The sequence below is a fragment of the Protopterus annectens genome, chromosome 7.part0 (assembly GCF_019279795.1).
Source record: "Protopterus annectens isolate FY-2018-M chromosome 7.part0, PAN1.0, whole genome shotgun sequence".
NCBI classification, from domain to species: Eukaryota; Metazoa; Chordata; order Ceratodontiformes; family Protopteridae; genus Protopterus; species Protopterus annectens.
Window position 1 is genome coordinate 180,908,367 of NC_056739.1, and position 25,890 is coordinate 180,934,256.

The following is a 25,890-nucleotide window of genomic DNA, read 5'->3' on the forward strand; positions in this document are numbered from 1 at the left end:
TTGAAGCATTTGTCTTAATACAAAGTCCTTCAAAAGTTGGGTGTGAAAGCAACTTTTTTTTCTGTGCACAAATGGCAGCTTATAAATGGGCAATGGTGGTAGTAACTGGCTAGATCTAGAAAGGTTACATCTTGGCTTTGTTTACTAGGTGAGGCCAGGTCTGAATATCATCACATTCACTGGTTCCTTCATCAATGCTCTGGGCATAGCAGAATATTGGATCACTATTATGATCATGTTTGGTTGGAATAAAAATCAGCCTGACCCCCCCCCCTCCAAAAAAAAAAAAGTTGATTACTGCTACCTAATGCAGGTGAGGCACCCTGCCTTGACTTTGAACAGCCACATGATATAAACAGATGCTGTAGAGATGTAATGTAAGAGTCCTGTACAACACAAGAGGTGAGTAATATTCTTGAACAGGTAGTCCAGTGTGGAAGACCATACGTTCACATGTGCTGCCTCAGTGAAAACACACGTTAGCATCTGTTTCTTACACAGCTCATAATTTATTTATTTGTCTTTGTTTACTGGAAAGGTCTAACTGGGTAGTACCCACTTTCAGTGGAAACATGGGGAGAAAAGCTCCATTTGATTACATTGCATTATACTAAGTTTCACTTAAATATGCAATAGTTACATTCTATTTACATTTATAAACAAACATTTGTTACATTCTAAGATTTTACAGAGGTGGATGTTACTAAACAGAAAGCGCATGTGCAACTTAATGGATTGTACAGGCAGCAGTTATGTATAAAAATTGTTTTGTCATTTCAGAAAGAGGTTGAGAGTGTCATATAGTGAACAGAGTCTCAACCTTGAGATGAGCATGTGCAGGACCAGGATTACTTAAGATGTTGTTTAAGCACCAGTTTAAAACTACTGAGTTTGTCTAAGAGTTTTGTTTGTATGGGGGATACTATTCCAATGTTTAGCAACATATTGGGAGTACAGTGAGTCTCCTGCAACTTTACTTGACTTATCTGTAAGTAATAAGAATTTGTTACTAAAGCAGAGTTCCCTTGCTGGACAGGAGAACAGGAATAGGTTTTATAGTAGACAGCATTTTTGTGGATGTGATTGAATTTGTGTATAGTTAGTTGAGTAACTGAGTAGCCAGTTTAATTGATTTAAGCTATAACAGTGGTGAGTCCTATGAGGGATATTGGTGGTAAATTTAGCTATTTTATTGTGGCAAGAGGCAAGATTCTTTCTTTGAGCATCATTTAAGTTTGTTAGGATAGGAGCAGTGTATAAGAGAGTTTATGGTGGTTAGAGTTTTTTCTTGCAGTATGTGTAAGAAATCTATTGATCCTATAAAGTGGAATGTAGTACTGTTACTATTATGCAAGAAGCCCAGAACTTCCAGACAGAAGATATACAAAGAGATGGAGAGAGAAATTTGAGGAAAGAAAAATACTTCCACAAGAAAAACTGCCAGAAGCTTCAAATAAAAATGTGTGCTCATTAATACAACAGATTTATGAAAAACTTTATATAGACCAAGAAATTTCAGGCTGTTTGGAAAACAAAGTGACTGAGAAAGTGCAAAAATATAAAGAACAAAATCTAGAGACTTTTTAAAGGTTTATAAAGGAAATATGGACATGGTAGAGAGAGAGAGAGAGAGATCTGATATGGTGAATATTTACTTAAAGGAGAAAGCTAATCAACACAAAAAAGGCAGCCTCAAAGATATTCAAAGGGAAATACAAGCAAAGACAAAGGGAAAATTTCACAAAAAAAAAAATAAAAAAAAGAATACAAAGAGGGAACACAGAAGAGAAGATTAATAAAGCAGAAGTTAAAAAAAATCGAAGATGAAGTTATGTAATACTTGTGAAGTGAAGGATTTAGTGCAGAAAGTCTAACACGGGTTACATCACAGCATGATGGAACGAATCCCCAAAGTAAGGAGAAACAGGTGGAGCAGGAGCCATCTGAAGAAGAAAAATGGACATGGGAAAGAAAAAGAGATTTAATATGGTCCAGTATATTTTTGCAAAGGAGAAAGCAAAACGTATCAATACAAAAAGAGCAGCACCAAAGATATCTGAAGAGAAATGCAGGCAAAGGCATCTGAGCATTGAATATTTTGCAATACAAAAGATACAAAAACAAAGAGGAAAGCAGAAAAGAGGATCAGTACTGGAGACGTTAAAGAAATCGATACTGAGGTTATGGATCACCTGCGAGGTGAAGGATTTAGTGTAGAACATCTAAACTCAGATAACATCGCAGCAGCATAGAGTAATGAATCCTCAAATTATGGAGAAACCAGTGGAGTGGGAAACATCTCATCAGTTGCCATATGAAGATACTTTGGACTGTTCTGCAGAAAACCAGGGGTTGCACAGAAAGGGAAGGAACAGGAAACTGTAGCAACTCCGACAGAGTCAATTTTGTGGAGTGATAGACCAGTGAGTTCCCATATGAAAGAGCAACATATGAGACAGGACGAAACTTAAGAGAATGTGACACAGGAAGATGCTCTGGAGCTTTTTATAGAATGCCTGCAGGAAATGCAGAACTAACAATGTGCCCTCAGTTTAAAAGAAAATGATCTAAAAGAAGGGTTACTTGATTTAATATAAATGGGCAGACATATTAAGATCAACAAAAGAAATAGACTATAGAAAGTGAATAAAACCCAAAAAGTCTGATAAAAAAAAAGAACACAGTAATTAGGACTGTCCATAGAGATTCATGTGATGTAACAGAAGTAAACAGAATATACTACTGTGCCACTAAATTAATAACAGATAAAGTTTTACCACAAAAACACAGGGTAGTATCAGAAAGGAAGGGGAGAAATCAATGCCATCATGGAATTATCTAATAGAGAAAAGTATAAAGCAGTTAAGACAAGAAGTGTCACTGTTAGAGTATAGAAGAGGGAACAGATCAAGAAAAATACTCAGAAAGATAGACGTGATAAAAGCAATCCACAGTATCAGAATATATCAGGCTCTATTTTGCACTATTGCAAATAAACTAAAAGTATCAGCACAGGCATAAAAACTTAGAAGATATGCAGATAAATATAAAGGAAAACTACAAAATAAGCAATTTATTGATGACCCAAAAAAGTTTTACAGATAACTGGGAAACAAGGCAAAAAGAATCAAAACACCACCAAAAAAAGAAGAAATAGATACATTTTGGAGAAATATCTATGAAGATCCTGCAAAACATAGCAAAGGTGCTAAATGGATAGAAAAGAAAAATAAATTATAAGCAGATAAGAATGGGATGAAGTAACAGCCAGAAAGATTGAAACAAAGTTAAGAAAAGCTCCTAACTGGAAAACTCCGGGCCCAGATGCACTACCTAACTTCTGGCTAAAAGTATTAACAATGTTACATGAAGATTTAGCCATGAGTAAGAATTACTTATATGTGCACCCCAAACACACAACAGCCTGGTTAACAGTAGGAAAAATAATACCCCTACTTAAGTGTGAACCCACAAGCTATCCTAAAAACTATAGACCAGTAAACTACCTTCCGACGATGGTAGTCCACTGAAGACAAAAGGAGTTATAAGAGATCTGGGAACAAAGGTTAACAGCAACCTCTCTTTTGTCCACCACATTGCCACTGTGGTCAGAAAGTCCTTCTATGTGGCACATCTCATTACTAAGGGTTTTGCATCCAGAAATAAAGAGGTCATTGCCTCCCTCTACTCTTCCCGCATTAGGCCAGTCATCAAGTACAATTCCCCATTTGGCATGTACCTCACTAGACACCTGCAACAACTGGAGAGGTTGCAAAACTACCTCACAAAGAGGATCCTAGGCCTTAAACACTTGTCCTGTATGGACAGACTCAAAAAAATCCAACTATTCTCTCTCTCATATCGCCTAGTTAGAGACGATCTCTGCTTGACTTAGAAAGCCATGTCTGACCCAGCTCTGTTAGAAATGCTACATCTAAAGAAATCCCAATCCCTTCACACCACACACTCCAGAAACCCCAACCTCATTATCACAATCAACAGAACATGCTGGAGGGACAGGTTCATAACCCAGAGACTGCCCATGCTATGGAATAGACTTCCCATACATGTCAAGCAGAGCACCTCACTGGCCCTCTTCAAGAGAAATCTTGATGAGTGGATGGGAAATAGAAAATTCACCCTGGGGATCACTCCAGTGGCTGTACTCAACAGAGGCACTGGGAACTAAGGTTGGGTGGCACAATGCCAGTGTAATCCTATGGGCTAGGCTTGTAAAGGCTCCAAGGCCATTAGCCTAGTACATACCTATGAACCTATGTATATACTATACACTGGAGCTGACACCGACAGAGTTTAAAGTAATTTAGAAGACAACTCAGTCATGGCAATAGAACAAAAGGGTAATAAAAGAAAGTCATATGGAACAAAAGATCATTTGTTAAATAAAGTCATAATGGAAAACTGTAAAAAGGATAAGAATCTAAGTATAGCATAGATAGACTATAAAAAAGCATTTGACAGTATCCCACATTCATGGATAAAATTGCTTAAAAATGTATAAGACACACCCTATACTTATCAGTTACATTACAGCGACCATGAAACATTAACGAACTATTTTGCAGTTAAGCCATGTTAAAGGACAAAGTATTATCCCAGAGATAAAAACTCAAAGGGAGATATTCCAGGGTGACTCTCTGTCACCAGTGCTCTTTTGTCTTGCCCGTAATCCATTAAGTTGTCTACTTAACAGATTAAGTCATGGCTACAGTTTGGCTCCCAGAAAACAAAAAAGTGTAAAGACTTCTGTTCTTTTTGTAGACAGTTTAAAATGGTATAGTTCATCAGATGAGGAACTGAAGGCACAACTGCAAGTGGTCAAAACTGTTTCAGATGATATAAGAATGTCATTTGGTCTTGATAAATGTGCAAAAGCAACCTTTAGTCAGGAAAGCTGCAGCACCAAGAAAACATCAGTTTGGGACAGGGATGTGATATAAAAGAAAATGGGCAAGTGGGAATGTATAAATATCTGGGAACTAATGAAGTATCAACAATAAAACATGAACAAATCCAAATAAAACTCAGTAAGGAATATATTAAAAGACTTAAAATTATACTGAAAACAGCATTGACATCTAGCAACAAAGTCCAAGCTATAAACCAATTTGCTCTTCCTAACTTACAGTTTTAGACTGATCAACTGGCCCCAAAAGGTGTTGGATGGATTAGACAGGAAAACAAGAAGGATGTTTCATGCTCATCAAATGATTTGTAAAAATCAGTGCATACCAAGATTGTATTTTTCCCATTCTGATGGAGGTATGGGTCTCATCGAAATGGATTACATGTACAGGTCTACAATCATGGGACTGCATACATATTTGCTGACCTCACAAGACCCAAACATAGTGAAAGTTGTGAAATGTGAGGAGAATAAGTCTAAGATGACTTCCCTGCTTAGTTTAGCAGAAACATATCACTGTCAAGTGGGAGTGAAAAGCAAACCAGAAGTAGACAAAAGTCAGGCAGTTACAGATTATGTCTCAAAACAAAATAAAGAATAGAAGGTGAAGGATTAGAGGAGAAGGAAAGAAATGTGGAAAATGCATAAATATAGTTGCAAGTACGGAAAACTCCTGGAAGAACCACATGTTGATCAGGATCGAATGCAAGAATGGTTAAGGAGAGGTGAATTTAAACCAAAAGACAAAAGGTTAATATTGGCGGCCCAAGATAGTGGACTATGTACACATTGGTTTACAAAGTCCATTGAACATGTGGGAGAAACAGACAAATGTGGGTTTTATAAAACAGAATTGGAAACAGTCATACATCTTGTTGCTTTTTGCGATAAACGAATGGCAGAAGGACTGTATACCGAAAGGCAAAATAATGTGGCAAGACTGTTGCACTGGTGATTGTGCAAACATTATAATATTGAAGTAGCTGAAAAACACTATGAAACATGAGTTACAAAGCATCATAGAAAACAAAGAAGTTTATATCACATGAGATCATCCATTGCCAACAGTTCAAAAAATAGATGTGAGAAAACCAGATATAGTAATCCATGAAAAGACAAAAGTAGGATTGATCATTGAAATTGCTACACCCAGTAACGACAGTATCTTACGTACAGAAAGACACAAAGCCATAAAATACCAGGATTTGCAGGCAGAAACTAGGTCAATGTGGAAGAAGGATACTCAGACATTTCCAGTAGTAGTAGAAGAAACGGGTCTTATAAAAAGAATTTACAATCATACTTAGATATGCTACCGATATATGTAACTCTGTACGAATTGCAAGAGGACTCGTTACTGGGCACGTTGCAGGTGCTGTGAAGAGCAGTTTGGCTAACATCAAAGATTGAAACAATACTAATTTCATGAACTTTTATCACAGTTTGACTTAGGAATGGGGTCAATTCCTGTCATGGTATTAGAAACTCAAAAGACTTGGAGAAATTATAAAAGGGAGCCTAGTTTCCTCTAAGATGAAATGATTGGAAAAATAAATGCCCAGACGTTATCTGCAGTGACAACCCAGTGTTCATTTTAAATAAGGCTGCCTATTCATCTTTATTTAAATTAAAATATTGTTTCTTACTCTTGTTGTTTAATACATCATGAATATCAGCTTCAGAAGCCTACTCAAAAACTTTGAGAGCGTTAGGGTTGAACACAAAAAGTGAATGAAATATTTGGTTGAATAGTGTCTGATGAAGTCTTGTTGACTGAAAGCAGTATATTAAACTTTGAATGCTAATTCTGTTCTTGGGCTCCAGGCTATGCTTTTTTCAGTGTTTTATTGTTTTCTAAATTGTTATTTTACCACTGGTGGAACTCTCTTATTTTTATAGATGTTTGGTTCCAGTAAGGCCTTGCACTTTTCTTGCTGGGACTTAAACAACTCTGCAGCAGCACCACCAAGCAAATGTTTATTATCCAGACTAACATCCATCAGTTTATCCTTGATATCATCACGTAAAGGCTGAAGTATGACACAGGAATACCTCCTCAAAACATATCCAAAAGTAGCAGCCCTAGATGAAGCATTAGCTGCAGCACAGCTGCATTTAATGGAATGGCAAACTACCTGGGAGGACATCCCAAGCAAAGCAAGAGCAGAGACCTTCTCCTCAGAATCAAGGAGATCAGAAATAGCACGACAGGCTTAGGAGAGAAGAGCCACAAAGTACCTAGTCATATGTGTCTGATAGTTAATAGCTCTAAAGGCTAGGGTAGCAGAAGAATACACCTTCTTACCAAGCCTGTCCATGGTTCTGCTTTCCTTATCAGATGGAAGCAACTTAATGGAAGGCAACAGTTTGGAGGGACTATTGGAAGCAACTGACACCACAGAGGGGGTCAGAGGAGGGACACTTGTAAAGAAACTTGCAGTCCTGGGGCAGTTTATAAAACTTATCAGGTGTTTTTGGGAGCAGGAGTTTGGAAATCAGGAGCCTGAGAAGCAGAAGAAAATGTATCCAGCAAGGCAGCAAGAACAGGAGGAACAGCAGAGGGTGTAGGAGACTCCATTTGTAGAAGCTCATAGTACCTCTTCTGAACATCAGACACCTGAACACAGTCCCATTTGAAAAATTACATCATTCTGGAAATAGTATCACCAAAAGAAATCTCCTCAAAAGGAGAGTCAGGACTGATAGACTCTTCTTCCTCAGAATCATAGCCCTGTGGTGAACAAATCTTGGAAAAGTAAGTCATGGACTCCATTAAATTCATCAGCATTCTCCTCAGAATAATTCTGTTCCTAGGCCTCTTAAGATGGGTAGAAGATTGGGGGGGGGGGTGCAGGAACAGAAACACCATGTACAGGCTTGAGATCCATAAGGGCATGGAACAAGCCTTGAGTGAAATTCTGCTACTTACTCTGAGGATCACTGGCAGGAGGCAAAATATATTTAGTTTTCTGCTTTTTTTATTTTTTTGAGTGGGATGTCAGCCTTGGAAATTTTTGGAGACTCCGACCCCTGATGGCACTCAATAATGGCTATTGGGACCTCCTCTCTAACTAAAATTTAAGGAAAACCTCTAGCTCTTCAGTAATAACCAGCTGCAGGTACCACTGTACGTCCGAGGTGGACATCTGCAAAACCTCCATGGATGTGTGTGTGCCACTGGGATCATGCCAGCCTCCAAAGGGGTTGCAGCAGAGGAATCCAAGAAACAAACTGGATGCTATTCTGAGATTTCACCAACCAGTCCAGTGAAAGCAGTACAGCTGAATAATTAAATCGAGCTTTCTTAGCCTTTTTCTTTGTAGATGGCTGGTCCTCAGGCTGGTAGGATTCTTCCATGGTATCCTTAGCCAACAATTTAAGTTGTTGGTTCTCAAGACAAATTGCTAGGGAAGAAATCCAGCTTCTCAACATCTTAGGGACACAGGACTGACAAATCTTGCAAGATGTATGGTTGTGAGAAGTGCCTAAACAGAACAAACACTGCTCATGATGACCCTTATGGAGAATCTGTCTCTCACATTGGCATTTCCCCTTTCTGGATGACATGAAATCCAACAACCAGATTACAAAAAAAGTAAGGTAAATAAAAGCAAAAACCCAATGGGACACTTATCTGAAAACAGTAGAACCAGCAGATGAACTAGCGTTCAGACTGACGATCGAAGATAGCGTTTGGACTGGCGGCAAAGAAGTTCTGAGGATGGTACTTCCAAATGTCACTTTTATGCCCTACAGTCTGCATGGGGAGCATACATGTGACACACTGTGTACCCTTAACAACCAAAATGCTTTGGTGTGCTGGCCTGACACCATGCTGCCCTTAGCAGGGGATCCCTATTGTAAAGAATACTGCAACAGTGATATGGAAGGACATATAATGATACTGTAAGTTCTTTTCTGAAGTGTTCTCATGTCATTGCTACTAATTCTGTCCCCTTCCTGTGCTTTGTTTGGATCCAGTTTACATATTTTTTTTCCATTATAATCTTATTTGGTTTCAGTATCTGAGGTACTGGGATGCCACTAGGGCAACTTATCATCCCCTTTGTGGAGCCAACCTGTTTTACATAAGATTTTGTAAATGTATCTATAACTTGTTGTGTCTGAGAATAAATTTTAGAATCTACAGACAGTTTATCAATTTGTCTTTACTTCTTCTACATCTTATGCATCTATAAAATGGTTTCATGTTATGCTCAATATCTGGGTCTATATTAGATAAACAAAAGTTTATCTTACCAAACACTAACATGAGCGAAAATCCCGGAACATGAAACCAGAATTGTGAGACCACAGTACAGTGAAGATGGGAATATTTGCCCTTTCCTTACTGTAGTATGATCTCAGAGTTGGAATATATATTTAGCGGGGTGTGGGGGGCACAGCCCCCCACAATTGCAGTTTCGAGTTCTGGGATTTTCGATAATGTCAGCGTTCGGTAAGATAAACTTTCATTTATCTAATATAGACCCCAATATCTTTATATACATTTTCATCAATTTTATCTTGATCTTGCCTCACATTATGCTTAATTTGTTTGTCCAGCTAGTTTATTTCAGTTTTCAAAGTTGTAGTTCCACCACTTTTCCATTTCTTGTATTTTTATGTCTTTTACCTTAATTATCTCATTGTTATGAAAATATATTCTTCTGATGTTGTGTGCCTAGATCAAAATGTTATTATTTTTTTATTCAAACAATTTCTTTTTTAAAACTTTCCACATTGTTTTTGCAGTTGTTTCACTGAACGCATCACTCCAATTAGTTTTACATAATAACTGTTTTGCTTCCATATAACCTGTTATTAATCTTCTGTGCAGGTCTCATAACTATCTTTAATCCACACCATAATGCCTCCATCTGACTTTTTGTTAGAATGTTTGTTACAGTCTTCTTCTTCTTCTGGCTTTTTCCCAGTTAGGGGTCGCCACAGCGGATCACCTTGTCCGCACATTGAATGGCAGTGGAGTTTTACGGTGTCGAGTTGCCAGCCCGGCGCCCAACCTTCCACAGAAGGCACACTCACATGCACACCTAGGGCCAATTTAGAGTGTCCAATCCACCTGCAGCATGTCTTTGGGATGTGGGAGGGGAGGAAACCCACGCGACCACAGGGAGGACATGCAGACTCCGCACAGAAGGCAGCCCAGCCGAGGATTGAACCGGAGAACCTCTTGCTGTGAGGCAGCAATGCTAACCACTGCACCACCGTGGCCGCCCTTAGAATGTTTGTTACAGTAAAACCATTTATACCCTGACAGAACGGGTTTCCAGTCATTGTTCTTTAACCATGTTTCACAAACAATAGCAACATCAGTCTTGTGGGAACTTAGCATATTTTCCACTATAAAAAATAAAAAATGTATATGACAACAATCAAAGATGCATCAAATGTTGCTGTAAATTGTTAAATTTTCAATCTTGCAAAAATCTTGTCTTATGTTTATCAAATATTGCAAAATATCTGCTGCAAAAATTATTTTCCTTGATCTTGACAAGTACACACCATCCTGTCTGAAAATATGTCCCCAAAATTACGATCAGATGCTGAACACATTTTCATTTTTTAAAACGGGACATTTTTTTCATGTAGGTATTTACTCAAAACCATCTTTCATTAACAGTAACCTGGCTCTCCTTTCTATATGTGATTTGAGAAAAATACATCCTAACACCAGTACAAGTTATACTGTCTAACGAGTCTGTCAGCTCCCAACTAACAGTCATAAAGTCTTTGTGGTGAAATCATTTTTACCAACATGAATAAAAACAGATCCGTACTTCTTAACATTAAGGTGTTCTAAGACCTGCCTCACATCCTCTATTTTTGGTCCTGTCAGGCATAACACTTTTCAGTGTTCATTGTCTTTTCTGCAAATGTTAAGTATCAGTGTGTCTAATAATTAAATCTCCAATTACAAGAAAATACCCAGTTTGGATTTGTAAAGGGGAGATCATGCCTGTTAAACCTGGTGGACTTATTTGAGACAGTCACCAGGATCCTGGAGGAGGGAAAGTCTGTGCATGCAGCCTACCTAGACCTAGACAAGACATTTGACACTATCTCTCATTCATACCCCCTATGTCATAAGGTGGGTTGTGAACTGGCTCACTGATCAAACCCATACAGTCAAAACAGGGGAATCCACCTCCAGCAGAAAAAACATAACCAGTGGCATTCCACAGGGATTGATCCTGGGACCTCTACTGTTTGGAATCTGTTTCTTCAAAGTATAAGCTAAAACCAAGGGACTGTGGATGACAAAGTTTGCTGATGACTGCAAACACAGTGCGGTCATAAAATCTCCAAACAATGTCAACATCCTTCAAGAAGGTCTTATGCAAGCAAATAACTGGTGCCAAGTCATGGCCTCAAACTCAGTGCAAAAAAAATGTGTTATCATCCTTTTCCTGCAGATTACCACATCAATGGCAATGCCATGAGTACACATTCAGTGGTGAGAGATCTGGGCACTCAGGTTGATAGCAACTTTGCCTTTGATCACCATGTTTCCACAGTGGTAAGAAGGGCATTCTATATGGCTCATCTCATAAGTAAAGGCATTGCTTTGAGAAAAGGAGAAGTTATCACCTCCCTGTTCTCTTTACTTATTAGGCCAATAACTGAGTACAACTCCCCTTTTGGTATGTACCTTTCAAAGCACCTGCAGCAATTGGAGAGTCCACAAAAACTATACAGGCCAGCAATCATAGGCAAAAGGTGTGCACAAGCAAAATGTAATTTATTAAAGCATATTAAAACAAAACAAAACAAACCGGTTTCGGCCCAGTTATTAAGCCTTCCTCAGTGTACCAAAGGTTCCTCAAAAGGAAAATTCAAGGTCTTCATCAGCTATCCTATGTGGATTGGTTGAAATCACTGTCACGTTATTCTGTTTCATACAGACTACACAGCGGCAATCTCTGCCTTCCATATAAGACAATGTCTGACCCTGTTTTATTGGAAATGCTGCACATCCGCAAGTCAAATGACACACGAGTTTCTCACTCTAAGGACCTAAACCTGGTATTTGATATCAATAGAACCTGTTGGAGGGACAACATTGTCTCCCAGAGGTTACCACACCTTTGGAATAGTCTCCCACTTTATGTTAAACACAACACCTCATTGTCCCTCTTCCAATGCAGTCTGGAAAATTGGATGTGTAACTGTAAATTCACCCTAGGGGTTCCACCTGTGTTCTTTGTGGACAGGGGCAACAGGTGCTGATCGTTTTAACAAGGTAAATTTGGCTAGGCTTGTAAAGGCCATTGGGCCATTAGCCTAGTAACTTCTTATGAACCTATGATCTTTTCTGACTAGATCTGAAGAATCTTCAACTTCTAATGTAATAATATCTGCTCTATCAGTTGTTTTAAAGGAATGATCTTCATCACCATTAGTCTTATTAATCCCGCTGTTTTCTATGGTTATTACATTTACAAGCATACAATTCTCATCCAGCTGGCTTTGTACAACCACCGCCTGAGCCATGTTTCCAACATCTGTCTTTCTCCTCCTTTTCTCTTACAGTAATGTTGTTCAGTCCTTTCACACTTAATTCTGATTTCTTTCTTTTCACCTGCCCATTGCCTCTTTGTTCTACATTCCTTGGAAAAAATATGCCTTTTTCTCAAGACTGAAGGTCTCTGTAGTTTGGGTGTTACATAACAAAGGAGCATCCTTTTGCATATGTATTTTTTTGCTTTATAGACATTTATCAGTTCCTTTTTCTTCCATGTTATTTGTTGCTTTCTTTTTTATTTTAATCTATATGCTCTGAATCCTCAGGTTGCTGAATACTTGTATCCAGCATTCCAAAGTTGTCAGTGGCATCATTTTGTTTTGTATGAGCTGAGTGATCTTTACAGACAATAGATACATCCTTTCTAAATGTATTCTGTTTGCTCTTTGCCTAACATTATTTATCTCATCAGACCAGTCATCAATATACATTACAACAATTCTCCAAGCAGTGCCAATTGCACAAGTGCAATGTCATCAATAAGTCTAGATTTACTACTAATAATGGTAAGAAAATTACCCAACTTTTGACATGAGGAGCACAGATCACCAGTGTTATGAGGTGTTACCTTTAAATATACATAGCATTCATTATACAGTAATGGCATGCTCATTTAAGAAATCCGTATTCAGCTGCAAATAAATAAAAAACTTCTAAAAGAAAAGAATAACCAAAATCAGGAATTCAAAGAAATCTTAAATCAACTTCTGTGAGAGAAAAAACATCATACAAGCAATATACAACTAAATATTAAAGTAAGTACAGTAAAGTTGTTGCTCTGACTGTACAAGTTGTGACAGTCACAGAAAAGTTGGAATTCCATTATATTGCAGACAAATGTATCCAGTAGCTTCTGCTCACAATCACACCTCTATTTAACAGTAAAGATCACTAAGTCACAAACCAAGACAAGATTGTTACATAATCTCTGGACTGTCCTTTCTGCAGTATGAGTGAATTTATAGTTGACTAGGCCCCTTGGATTGTCTTGAGTTTGCCTGTCTAAATTATATCCCTTTCTGACAACTAACAGTGAAAATTAAAGGTAAAACAACAAAATATGAATCAAAGTAAATATTGTCTACAAGCTACCCCTTCCTTCCTACAAATAGTGAAAAACAGTAGGGAAATGCAAAATATAAATTCAAATAAAAACTTCTCTTATCAAGCTACTGCACAGTCAATCACAGACCAATACAGGATTGTTTAGATAATCCTGTCTGCAGCCTGTGTGAATTTATAGCTGACTAGGTCCTTTAGTATGGCAAAAAATGCTTGTCAAAAACCTGTCCTTTTCTAAAAACAAACAGTGAACATTAAAGGTAAAACAAAATATAAATCAAAGTAAATCTTCATGACTACTAGCTATCCTGTCATTCCTACAAACAGAGAAAAACAGTGGTAAAAAATAAAATATAAATTCAAATAAATATTCTCTCATCAGGCAATTGCACAGTCAATTACAAGCTAATACAGGATTTTAGATAAACTCTGGATTCGGCATTCTGGCGTAATCTAAATGCTTCAAGATAGCATTACTGGATGTTTTATCTCTGGTTAATGACTTCTTTACAAAAAGTCTGTGTCAATTAATGATAATAGCAAAGTTATATGACAAGAGTTTTAGAGATGCTAAGGAAAATACTTAAATTTGCAACACCACCTCTTATTTGACAAAAGTGAATTTAGTGTGTAACAATTTTTATAATTCAGTAACAAGCATCGCTACTGTGTGTGACAGTATATTTTTTAGAAATAATATTTTTGAATTTATTAATATAGTTGAGCAAAGAGAATTTGATCTGATCAGTAGCTTTGGTTTAACCAACAGAAACTGCAAAAGTTACTATTGTTCCAAATGGCAGAATTCATCAAAAATAACATTAAGACAATGGAGCTTTTATTATTACCTCTAAAGAACATTTTATAAAAAACTGACTGGAATAAGTAATTTAAGAATTATCATTTATTTCAATCAAATTACCTAATTTAGTTACAAATGTTAGTGATTTTAAATTATTTGTGAGACATTACATTCCCAATTTAAGTGTCAGTTTAAGATGTAAAAAGAACAGCGCATTTAATCCAACATTGCATGCAAGTTTGACTGTGTTTGAATGTTGTATGGGTGAGATTTGAAAAGTGTTGACAAATGTAAAATTAAGGAAATTAGAAACACAAAACAGTGGAAAAAGACTGAGTAAATTAAAACTAATACCAAAAACCAAACTCAGTCTGGCACATTTGAACCTATAAAGGCAAATGAAAAGGCAGAAAATGAATGAATTGTCCAAATCACCATCAAAAAGAACTCCAGCAAAACACCTCAGTTTACAATAAATTTAATCACATTTAACGCCAGTTTGTATTCTCATGAAGTTCCCTTGGAGGAAAGAAAGCACTTAATTACATGTGATTTAATTTAACTTCTTAAAGTTAAAGTACTTTGTACTGATAACGTTGATATTTGCACAGCTTTAACAGCTTTTATTATTCACAAAATATTTAATTTTATCTTATCCTTTTTGAGTTTCTTTTTTAGAAAATGTTCTGGAATACAAGATGTTTGTAGGCTGCATTTCACACCACTTAGTTGCTAATGAAATAAGATTATTTTATTGGAAGATGAGAATCATAAAAAGGTAAGCAAGAAATAATTTAATATAGTCTTCCATGAAATAAATCTAGAACTAATGGAATTATTAAATAGATTATTGCATCCTTAATTGCATGAGTATTTTATAACAGAGTTTCCACAAAGTAGTTATTTCTTTGAAATACTGTAAATCCATAAAAACAGGAATGACCCCATCCTTTTCAGAGCTATTGCTGTGAAATACAATTCAAAAACAAAATTTAAGTTAGTTAAGTTAGAATCTTTTTGAAGAAGATAGCTGGAAATTTTAAGACTGTATTACAGGGGTTAAATGGAAAGACAATTATTCTTTAGGAATAATAGATGTTCAGTCTTTATATGCTGTTATTCCAGACAAACAGGGTTTTAATATATTGAGACATTTTAATACTAATTACCCTTATAACTGAGGTCTTGGTAATTTTAACCAGAAAAGTGTTGAAAAATAATCATTTTGCTTTAACAATGAACTTTGTAAATAACTCAAAGGTGTGGGATTAGGAAGCAGTATGGCTCTATCTTATACACATTTGTTTATGGTCCAATGGGAAAGAGTTTGTTCTTGACAGTATTTATAAAAAAATAATTGTTTTATTTAAATGTTTCACAGATGATATATTTATCATAAGAAATGTAGAACAACACGATCTTCAAAATATTTAAAAAGTGTTTAACTGATGTAACAGATTGTTCTTAATTTTATGTATATATGGTTGAAGGCTAGATTTCTTTTTTGATACTACTTTGAAGGTGAATTTTGAGGAGGGCAGCTTTGAGACTTTCAAATAAAGAAAACCAAAATTTGTTAACATGACTATATATGCTAATAGTAGGAACCCTGTGTTTATCAAGGGTAAAGTGATGAGTGACTAGATAAAAGGAGAACCACACCCACAGACTCAAAAAACATGATTATTTCATCATGGTTTGGTATTTCTTCCATTTTAACACAACTTTGGGACTAGTTACATTTTTTAAAATATTTTTATATGTAATTTCTGAGTCTGACCACATGGGGTCTGGCCCCTTGAAGTAATTTTGATTGTTTAGTCCACCTCTACGTATCCAAAAATGCAATGCTCATTTGTAAAAGTTACAAAATACGGGCCTCTCTTCTTCCTAAAGTTTCTTTCACTTCATTGATTTTACATGCATACACTGCTGTCTTTCAGTCAGTTATTTTTAAATAACATGTCATGTCATTCAATGATTCCTTAAAACACAAACAGTGCAAATGCCACAGAACAGACTTTCAAAGTGCTTTTTACTGTGGCTTCTTTTTAGAATGGCTAAACTGTAGTATTTTTTGTGAAGCCTGAATTGTACTACTTTGACTCATCTCCCATACCCTTCACACTAGACATCCCTAGCTATCAAAGCGCTAAGGGTAATTTGAGCTGTTACCTGTTGTGATTGACAGTTCACAGCAGCAGACTTGGCTCATGTACTGTTTCCTTGTTCTAGCCTTTACTTTCTGTATGGGTATTGAAAGACATCAAATCATGGGTGGGTTTTTAGGATGGTCATGATGATGTCAGTTTGAGGAGGGAATTAGCCAGAAAACTATCTGCATTCAGTGGCCTTGACGACATCAATAAACTAAAGAATTTTTCATGGTGGGATAAAAGTTTTTTGAAAGTGAAACCACCACAGTACACTAAGGTACTGCTCTGGTGGAGAGAAACAGTCAATTTAAAATATTTTAAATGTTGTGTTGTTGTTTACTCATAGTAGGGACAATAAACTGGGAGGAAAAGGGACAAAGAACTTGAGCATTTAATAAGAGAATCCCATTGTTGTCCTTTAATTAGTAATCAAAAGAGGTTCAAAACTGAATAAAAAGAGCTAAAGAAATTATTTTTAGAAAGACACTATAGAGCATAATTTATAAATTACGTAATGTAAGTAGTATAAGACAAAAGGAAAATTAAACATATCCTCTTACCCTAAGACCTCAAAAGATACATTAAAAATGTACCAACAGCAATACGTCTAACTTAGCTTGTCCAATTTTAAGGGTATCATTGATGCAAGAGATCTCAGGACAATTATTAAAAGGAACTAGTCAGGGGTATAAAGGAATCTTGATTTATGTAAGGGGAGTTGGAAATATTTTTTATATATATTAAAATAAAAATTTAGAAGATATTTTAGAATGACAATATAATAAGAAAAATTAAGTTAATCAGAAACATTTAAGAATGATTACATGCGCTTTTGTAAAGTTTGTAGGTTTATTAACCTAGGAAATAGTTTTCATTTGAGTCCTATGATAGAAGTTTAGAATCATCAGAGAGATTACCTATAATTAAGGTATATATGTATACTTAGGGACTTGTATGACTTTACTTTATGTGAGGGAAACCAATAGGAATTTGGATGTTGGAATTAGGGAACATATAAATGCTATCAAAAATAAAGATATACCGAATATCTTCTTTAAAATCAGGTTATAATATAGTCATTTTAAATGGTTTACAGTTTTTGTGTTGGATTACACACAAGAGACCATTAGAGGGGGTGGTGATAATCTTTTAGAAAATAAAAAGTTAATGGGCCAAATAAATGGGCTGCCACAAGCCTCCTACAGGATTGAGTAAAGCAATTAATATAAAGTGTTCATAAAGCAACAACTTCCAAAAAAAATGTACTGAACCAAAAATAAAATAAAATAAAAACCATACTTCATTTGTTAAAACAACAACAGGTTAGCACTTTCATTCACAAACAAATTCTTCAGACCTGGTTGTGTAACAAATAACAATGCATATAAATAGTGTTAATCACATCACATGATGCACCCTTAATGTTCTAACCCTTTCTTACTCAAAACAGTCTTGAAGTTTTCTTTGTCATTCATACCTGGATCTGCCCCTACATTAAGTCTTACTTGCCAGCAATATTTCTTCCAGTTTAAATCATCTTCTGCATCCCATCTCTTGTCAGCATCAATAACTTGATCTATTACAGGAAATCTGAACTCCACCTTCATATTTTTATGACAAACTGCTACATGTCTTGCCAGGGCATTAGTTAAAACTAGCTTTTCTACTGCTCTTAAATGTATATAAATTCTATAATGAAAGCTACGTACAGTTCTACCTACATAGAATCCCTGACATAAACTGCATGAAACTAACTAAACAACACATTTTGATTTGGAATTATAATTACCTTGCAACGAAATAGTATAACCCCTATCCATCACAGTGACTTGATTCCCTAACAGAACATGCTTACAATAATTAAAATTTTTACATATTGACATCCCATTATAAATTAAAATTCCATCATATCTCTTAGTGTGAAAATAATCTTTCAGACTATTCTCTCTTTTTGTTACAAAAATGGGCCTATCACCTATCAACTTATTAATATTGTTAATTTTTTTTAATTAGCAATTATTGGTAATAACCTTTGGAATGATAAAGAAAGCTAAAAAGCTGTTTTGAGTAAGAAACGGTTAAGACATTAAGGGTACATCATGTGATGTGATTAACACTATTTATATGCATTGTTATTTGTTACACAACCAGGTCTGAAGAAGTTCTTTGTGAATGAAAGCGCTAACCTGTTATTTTAATAAATGAAGTGCAGATTTTATTTTATTTTATTGCCAAGCCATTTTAGTTTTTTTATATAAAGTGTTTGTTAAAGAGGAGGAGGAGTTTGTGATAGCAATGTTATTTATTATTAATTCTGAAGTCACCTATAGTGAATAAAGACTAAAGTGCTCAATGTATCATCTGTGGAGCATTTTGTCTGGACTATTTCCATTTGAGGTGCCTGACTTTCCACAGTTTATTACTTTTGAGTTGACTGTTTTATATGCTGGAATAGGTGTGAAAGTATTAGCTTTTTTCCCACATGAACACAAGGACTAGAAGCACCAGCTGTTGGGACAATCTGATGGTCACATGTTTAAGCTTTACAGATGGCACAGCTTGTTAGGGTGATGGAAGGATGCTAAATAACATCACGATCTCTGATGAGTAGTGGCAGCACATATACAATGACCATAGTTCTCAACCTCTTAACACAAAAATCTGGGCAAAGTCAAAAATAATGGGGGGCAAAGCCCAAAAAATAGGGACACATTTTTAATAATGCTCTTATAAACTTAGAAAGCTGCTAGAATAAAATGTCTTGAGTTACCATGTATTTTCTGAAGGATATGAAGTCTAAAACTCAAATGACTGTTATTATTTAGTGATTTCAGTACTCACTGATTTGCCAGAAAAATTCAGAAAAATCACAAATTTTATGAGGAATAGACTGAAAATATGAAGAAAAAATCTGGACATTCTCCAAAAATATGTACAGTTAAGAGGTATGACAATGACCTGAAGATCTACCATCCTAACCTTCCAACAGGGAAGGCAGAGGTTAGGTAAAGGGCTCCATCTTCCTATTGTAAGCTCTATCTATAAAGTTTGGCACTGTACATTTTCTCATAACCCCTGTCATTGCCTCCTGTTGTTAGAGATATTTTGGTATGATTACTATCCTGTTTCTCTTTTATTATTTCCTGTAGTAGCCCTGTGTGTCATGCTCAGGCAGCCCATGTTGTACTTAGAAGCTGCTTTGTTGTAACTATGAATGCAGGTAGTACTTGACATGCAAGTTTCTTGTGTCTCCCTTTCTGGTCATATGACTACTCAGAGTGCAGCCAGTACAATAAGGTTAACAGTCAATTGCTATGCAGTTTATTGCTTAATATGCTCTGCGTAATCCATACTTGATCAGCTTTTGGCCACATTATGCTAAGCACAGTGAATAATTTAGCACAGGACTACAGAATTACATATCTGTCTGAATACCATCTTTATTTGGAATGGCCAGCACATTTAAACACTCAGAAGTTTCTGTTAAGCAGTACTTTTATGGAAAGCCACACCGCACCAAATTTCTTAAAATAAATAATTCAGAACAGCAGTGTAGGCACGCACAGAATCATTATTAATTTTATTCAATGTCAGTACCAAACTCCTCATACAAAAAGACACATATATTAGTGACATTTTTTAAGTTGTGAAATGTTTTTAATACATGTGCGTATGCTTTTCACAGACTCTTATATTGCTTACTTCTTAAAATGGAAAGTACATTTGTGTAAGGACTTACCATAAAAGTAGGAATCCTACTTCTCGCTGTTGCAGTATTCTTTACTCATGGGATATCCTGCAGAGGATAGTCTAATGTCCAGCCAATATACCAAAGTCTTTACACCTTCCAGGCATTGTATGTTAGACGTATCTCCTGCAGGCAAGGTGTAAGGTACATATGTGATGTACGGCTTCTTATTACTTGATCAAATGTTTAGGTTAGCGAATACCTAAACTTCGATCTGGTAATAGCGAAAGCAAAAAAATGCGAACGGCCGATTTAATGTAGGGAATGAATTCCGTTGGCCGTTATGCGGATTTTGCCCCTTTCCCCATTGTAGAGTGATCTCAGAGTTGATATATTTAGTTAGGGGGTGAGGGGCACAGCTCTCCCACATCAGGGGGTGTGGGGGTGAAGCCCCACTTTATTTTGGTTTAAATTTTTTTTTTCAGCTGAGGGAATTCATTCCCTATGTTAAATCGGCTGTTCGCTGTTTTAATTTTTTGATAGTACCAGGTGGATATTTAGGTATTCGCTAACCTAAACTTTCGATCGGGTATTATAGACACGTGATGTACAGATGGCTAATCCTCAGAACTGAAGTAACACAGGATACCCGGAGAAAACCTAGGGAAATAATAATATGCACATCCAAGAAGGGAATCAGAAGGATACAAGAACTGAAGATGGACCCTTGGCAATAAGTAGAGCAATAGAAAATAACAGGGGCAGGAGGGAGGGACTGAATACTACAACAGTGAGAAGTAGGACATCTACTGTTATTGTAAGATCTTATACAACTTTACAAAGTCCTTCCTTATCACTGTGGCAGTACTTTTATATTTGGTAGAGTACAAAAGCTACTGGAAAGTATGGGAGGAGTAAGGCAGAGAAGAGCCCTCCACAAACCTGTCAAGAATAGCCTTGGCAAATCATACCCTGGCCCTGAAAATGACATTCAACTTGTAATGTTTGGCAAACATGTGAGCAAAAGACCAAGGAGCAGCTTCTGAGATGGATCTAGTATTCAGACCCTTTAAAAAAGCACCAGAACATGTGACTTCTCTGTAGAATGAGCACAAATAGAAGAAGAAAGCTGCTTGTTATAAAAATAACAAAAGGAATTGGCCTTAGAAATTCAGGTGGAGATGGCTTACTTAGTCATTCCCAAACACAACTTCCTGGCATGAAAGAAAATACAAAGTTTCACAAATTTTCTGATGCATTTTGTCATATCTAAGTAATATCTGAGCTGTCTATGTAAATCCATAGTACGTGATACCCTTTCATTAGAAGTCAGTGGAGAAGAAAAAAGGTGGGAAGATGAATGGATTGATTCAAGGACAAATCATTAACTTCCTTGGGCATAAAAGGAGGTTTGTATGAACTGACACAATGTCTTTGTGAAAAACCTACAAATGAAAAACTGCCATGACAACCAGAAGTTTAGAAACCCTCTTGGCAGAAGAAAGGGCCACCAACAATACAGTCCTCCAAGTGCAATATTACAGGGAAGAAGAAAGGTAATTCTCAAAAGGAGATTTAATACATTTTTTAAGAACAAAATTAAGGTCCCAAGAAAGAGGAGTAGGCTTTCTTTTGGGGCCTGATATGAACGATACCTTTTAGGAATTGTTTCACTTCAAAACTAGAAGCCAAAGGTGGACTCAGAGGCAGACAGGCAGAAAGGGGTGACAAATGAAATTTAACAGAATAATATGCCAAATCAGTACTGAACAAGTTACATACCTGAGAACCAAATGCTAAATAACCATATAGGATTTTCTAGTAGTGGGGCTTAATGCCTCAAATCAGTACTGAACAAGTCACATACCTGAAAATCAAATGCTAAATAACCATATAGGATTTTCTAGTAGTGGGGTTTAAGGCCTCCTACAAAACCCAACCCATGTCCTCAGAAAATTGTTGCCTGAAAGGAGTAAAAAAAAACCCCTATCACCCAAAGTGTCAGTTGAAGTGTGGACAAGTGAGGGTGAATGGAGACCCCTTATCTTGTATGAGAAGATCCATGCTGTGAGGTAACTTGTGATGACTGCCCATAGCCAGGTGAAAGAGAATGGGTAACGAGTGCCGTCTGTTCTAAAAGGGGGTCACTAGTAAGATTTTTGATGTGTCCCACAGGATCTTGTGTGGGACACTGAGAAGCAGAAGAAGAGGAGGATAAGCATATAGAAACATCCCCTTCCAAGAAAAAGACATGGAATCCACTTTCTAAGCCAGCAGACTTGGAACTCAGCAACAGAACTTTGGAACATGTCTGTTCAGAGGCGAAGCAAAAACATTTACTTGAGTACCCCACCAATGTACAATGTCCAGAAACACCTCCCTGTGAAACATCCATTCATGAGGATGTGTCCTGAACTTCTTCAAAGTTTCTGCCACTAGACTGTGATCTGAAGGAATGCAAACTACCTGAAGAACCAGCCTACAAAGAAGATAAGATTTTGTGCCCCCTACTTGTTGATGTACCATATGACTGCGGTATTGTCTGCAAAAACCTGTAGAGGGCCTGGAATTCAGAAGGAATGAAAGGTCTACAGATCTAGGATTAGAGCCCTAATCTCTTTGACATTGAAATGGTCTGACATCTGTTAATGGGACCAAAGACCCTAGACTTTCAGGTTGTTGGAGTAAGCTCCCTAGGCTTGATCTGTATTTATGTACAGGTCTTAAGTAGGAAGAGGAACCTGAAAATGCAGACCTGGATTAAGGGAAATTTGCTGAATTCACCAGCACAGTTTGTGGTTCTTCTTTTACCCTGTTGCACCCACAGTCGCAAGAGGGTGGCAGTGCTAAAGCCAAACAGTCATGAGATACCATTAAAATTTCATGTAGAGATTAGAAAAAAGAGCCATGAGAATGGTGGATGCCATGTGCCTCAGGGCTTGGAGAAATTCCATTGTAGGAAGAAATTGAACGGAAAGCAGATACTGGGAATAAGCAGTCAAAAAGAGGATCTTAGGGGGCAAAAGATAAGCCAAAATTGAGATGGTCTGAATTCTACAACCCAAAATCATTTGGTCATGAGATGGAGTCAAGACACACTTTCTGAGACTGAGGATGAATCTGTCACTGCATAGCAGAAGCATAGTGAAGTGCAGATTCTTTAGGAGGAGCTGCTGAGTGGGGGCTTTATATCAGGTGGTCACTCAAAAAAGGGAAAATATATGAATACTCTGAAGTCTGCGAAAGGTACCACAGGGACCAGACATGTAATAGATATCCCTGTAACTGTTGAAAGACCAAAAGGCAAACAGAGAACAGATAATGATAGGAAGAAATAGAGAAATGTTAAAACTCCCAAAAGAGAGAATGAATAGGAATAGGGAGCTAAATGTCCTTCAAATCCAGGGAGACCAATAAAGCCTGGGGAAGCAAAAGAGGAAAAAGGGTCTTAACAGACATGCCGAAGAACGAATAATGAGAAAGGTTCTGAGATGGGACAGGTATAGAATGAGCCTCCATAGCCCCTCCTCGTCAGGTATGGTTGTGTATAGCACTCAAAGAAAAAAGGCACTTCTTCTATAATTATGGGAATCTTCCCCCCACACTCACCTTTTTCCCTTCCTGAATGGAATGAAAACAAAGTACAAGGCAGAAAAAAGAAAAGAAAAGAACCCCAACATGGCACTTATCTTTAGAAAACTCATTAGATGACCCAGCTCAGAGAACAGCCTACGACAAAATTCGGAGCTAGCATTCAGACTGGCAGCAAAGAAGTTCTGAGGATTAGGTGTCAGTATATAACATGTGTAACTTATGCTTTGTATGTTGGACATACGGCTGATGTACAATGCCTGGAAGGTTTAAAGGCTTTGGTATACTGACTGGATGGTAGGCTATCCTTCGCCTTTCCCAAAAGTAAAAGAATACTGTAACAGTGATAAAGGAGGACATCTATTTTTCCTACAGTTTCTCATGGAAGAAATAAATAAACCAACAATTTGTAAAGAAACAAACTTTTTCCACTAAATATGTCTAAACATTGTGTACTTTGACTCCTTTCTACCAACTTCAGTTCCATCTGTCTTCTTGTATTTTGCAGACATTCATAACGCTCTTTTTTACTTCTCTCAGAAAAATCAGTTTATATATCAATTTATAACAGTGCAAACTTCACCCTTTTAAAGGAAATTGGCAAAGAACAGAGTATAAAACATTAAGATGACTCATTATGTCTACATAACAAATGCCACATTTATGCCACTTCATTTCAAATTTTAAGTGAAAGCTTTTAATGCATTTTTTGTCAGTGAAAAGTGAAAGTGAATTATATGGACGTGTAACTCAACAATTCTTCATAGCATTTCTGGAAGAAATTATAATATTGTATGCATTTAAGAATTATTTTCAATAAAGCTGATGCTACAGTCTTATCAAACAATATGATGTAAGCTGAAATGCTGGCAGTTATTGTGTTAAGGAAATTTTATGAATGTGTCTCATGGAATTTATTGTAAACATCCCAAAAATTAAACCACCACCAATCAACTTCAAATGCAATTCAAATGGTAAACAGAGGAATTAACAGACAACAATTAACAAGTAGAACTTGAATACATTACACCTTTACATGTTCTACTTTAATAAAAATAAATGGCACAGCACAAAATGTTAATCCCTTATATGCGGCAGTTTTCATGATTACTTGTAATTTGCAATCAAGGCTTCCTAAGTACCACCCTCAAACCTACTTACCTCTGGGATGCAAAAATATATTCAAACAACTAGGACAATTGGCTAGTTCCATTGGTGTACAGGAATTTATCCCTAACTACAGTCCAGATGACCAGAGTTCATTTAGTGGCTTGGAGGTTTGCTGGACCTGGCATGGGGAAGATAGCTGTGGCTATACTCAGAGGAGGCAAACCAGTACTCTCCCTAACCATAATCCTTTAAAGAAAGATTGTCATCAGAATGACAACCACCTGGGGAAAATTTGACCACCAAGATGTGTCATATAATCGAACTTCCAAAATTTCGAACACCATATGATCGAACTTGGATGTTCGAAATATGACAAAGTCGAATCCTCAGAACAGCAAATGTTTTCCCAGGGAAAACATTTGCTGTTCCGAAAAACACACACAACACAGGCACACCAAAAACCTAATAAACCTACACTACACCTTACATACATAACTATCTATGCACTAATCTTAACTCAAACCCTAACCCTAAGGTCCGTCACTATCGCACACTTACCTTACCTGCACCCTAACCCTAAAGTCTGTCACTATCGCAGACTTACCTTACCCGCACCCCGACCCTAAAGTCCATCACTATTGCCCACTTACCTTACCCGCACCCTAACCCTAAAGTCTGTCACTATCGCACACTTACATTACCCACACCCTATCCCCAATGTCCGTCACACTCACACACTTACCTTAACCCGATCCTTAACTTTTGCACCACAGTACAGAAAATGTCGAAGCCACAGAAACAGCCAACTGAATTCTTTCCCTGGGAAAGAATTCGACTTTCCACGGCTTCATCATTTCTATTTTTCAACTTCCCCGTTCGAACTTCAAGTATTCGACATTCTAAATGGTCGATTAACAGGTACCCATATATATATATATATATATATATATATATATAGATATATATATATATATATATATGTGGCTGTGTGTGTGTGTTTGTGTGTGT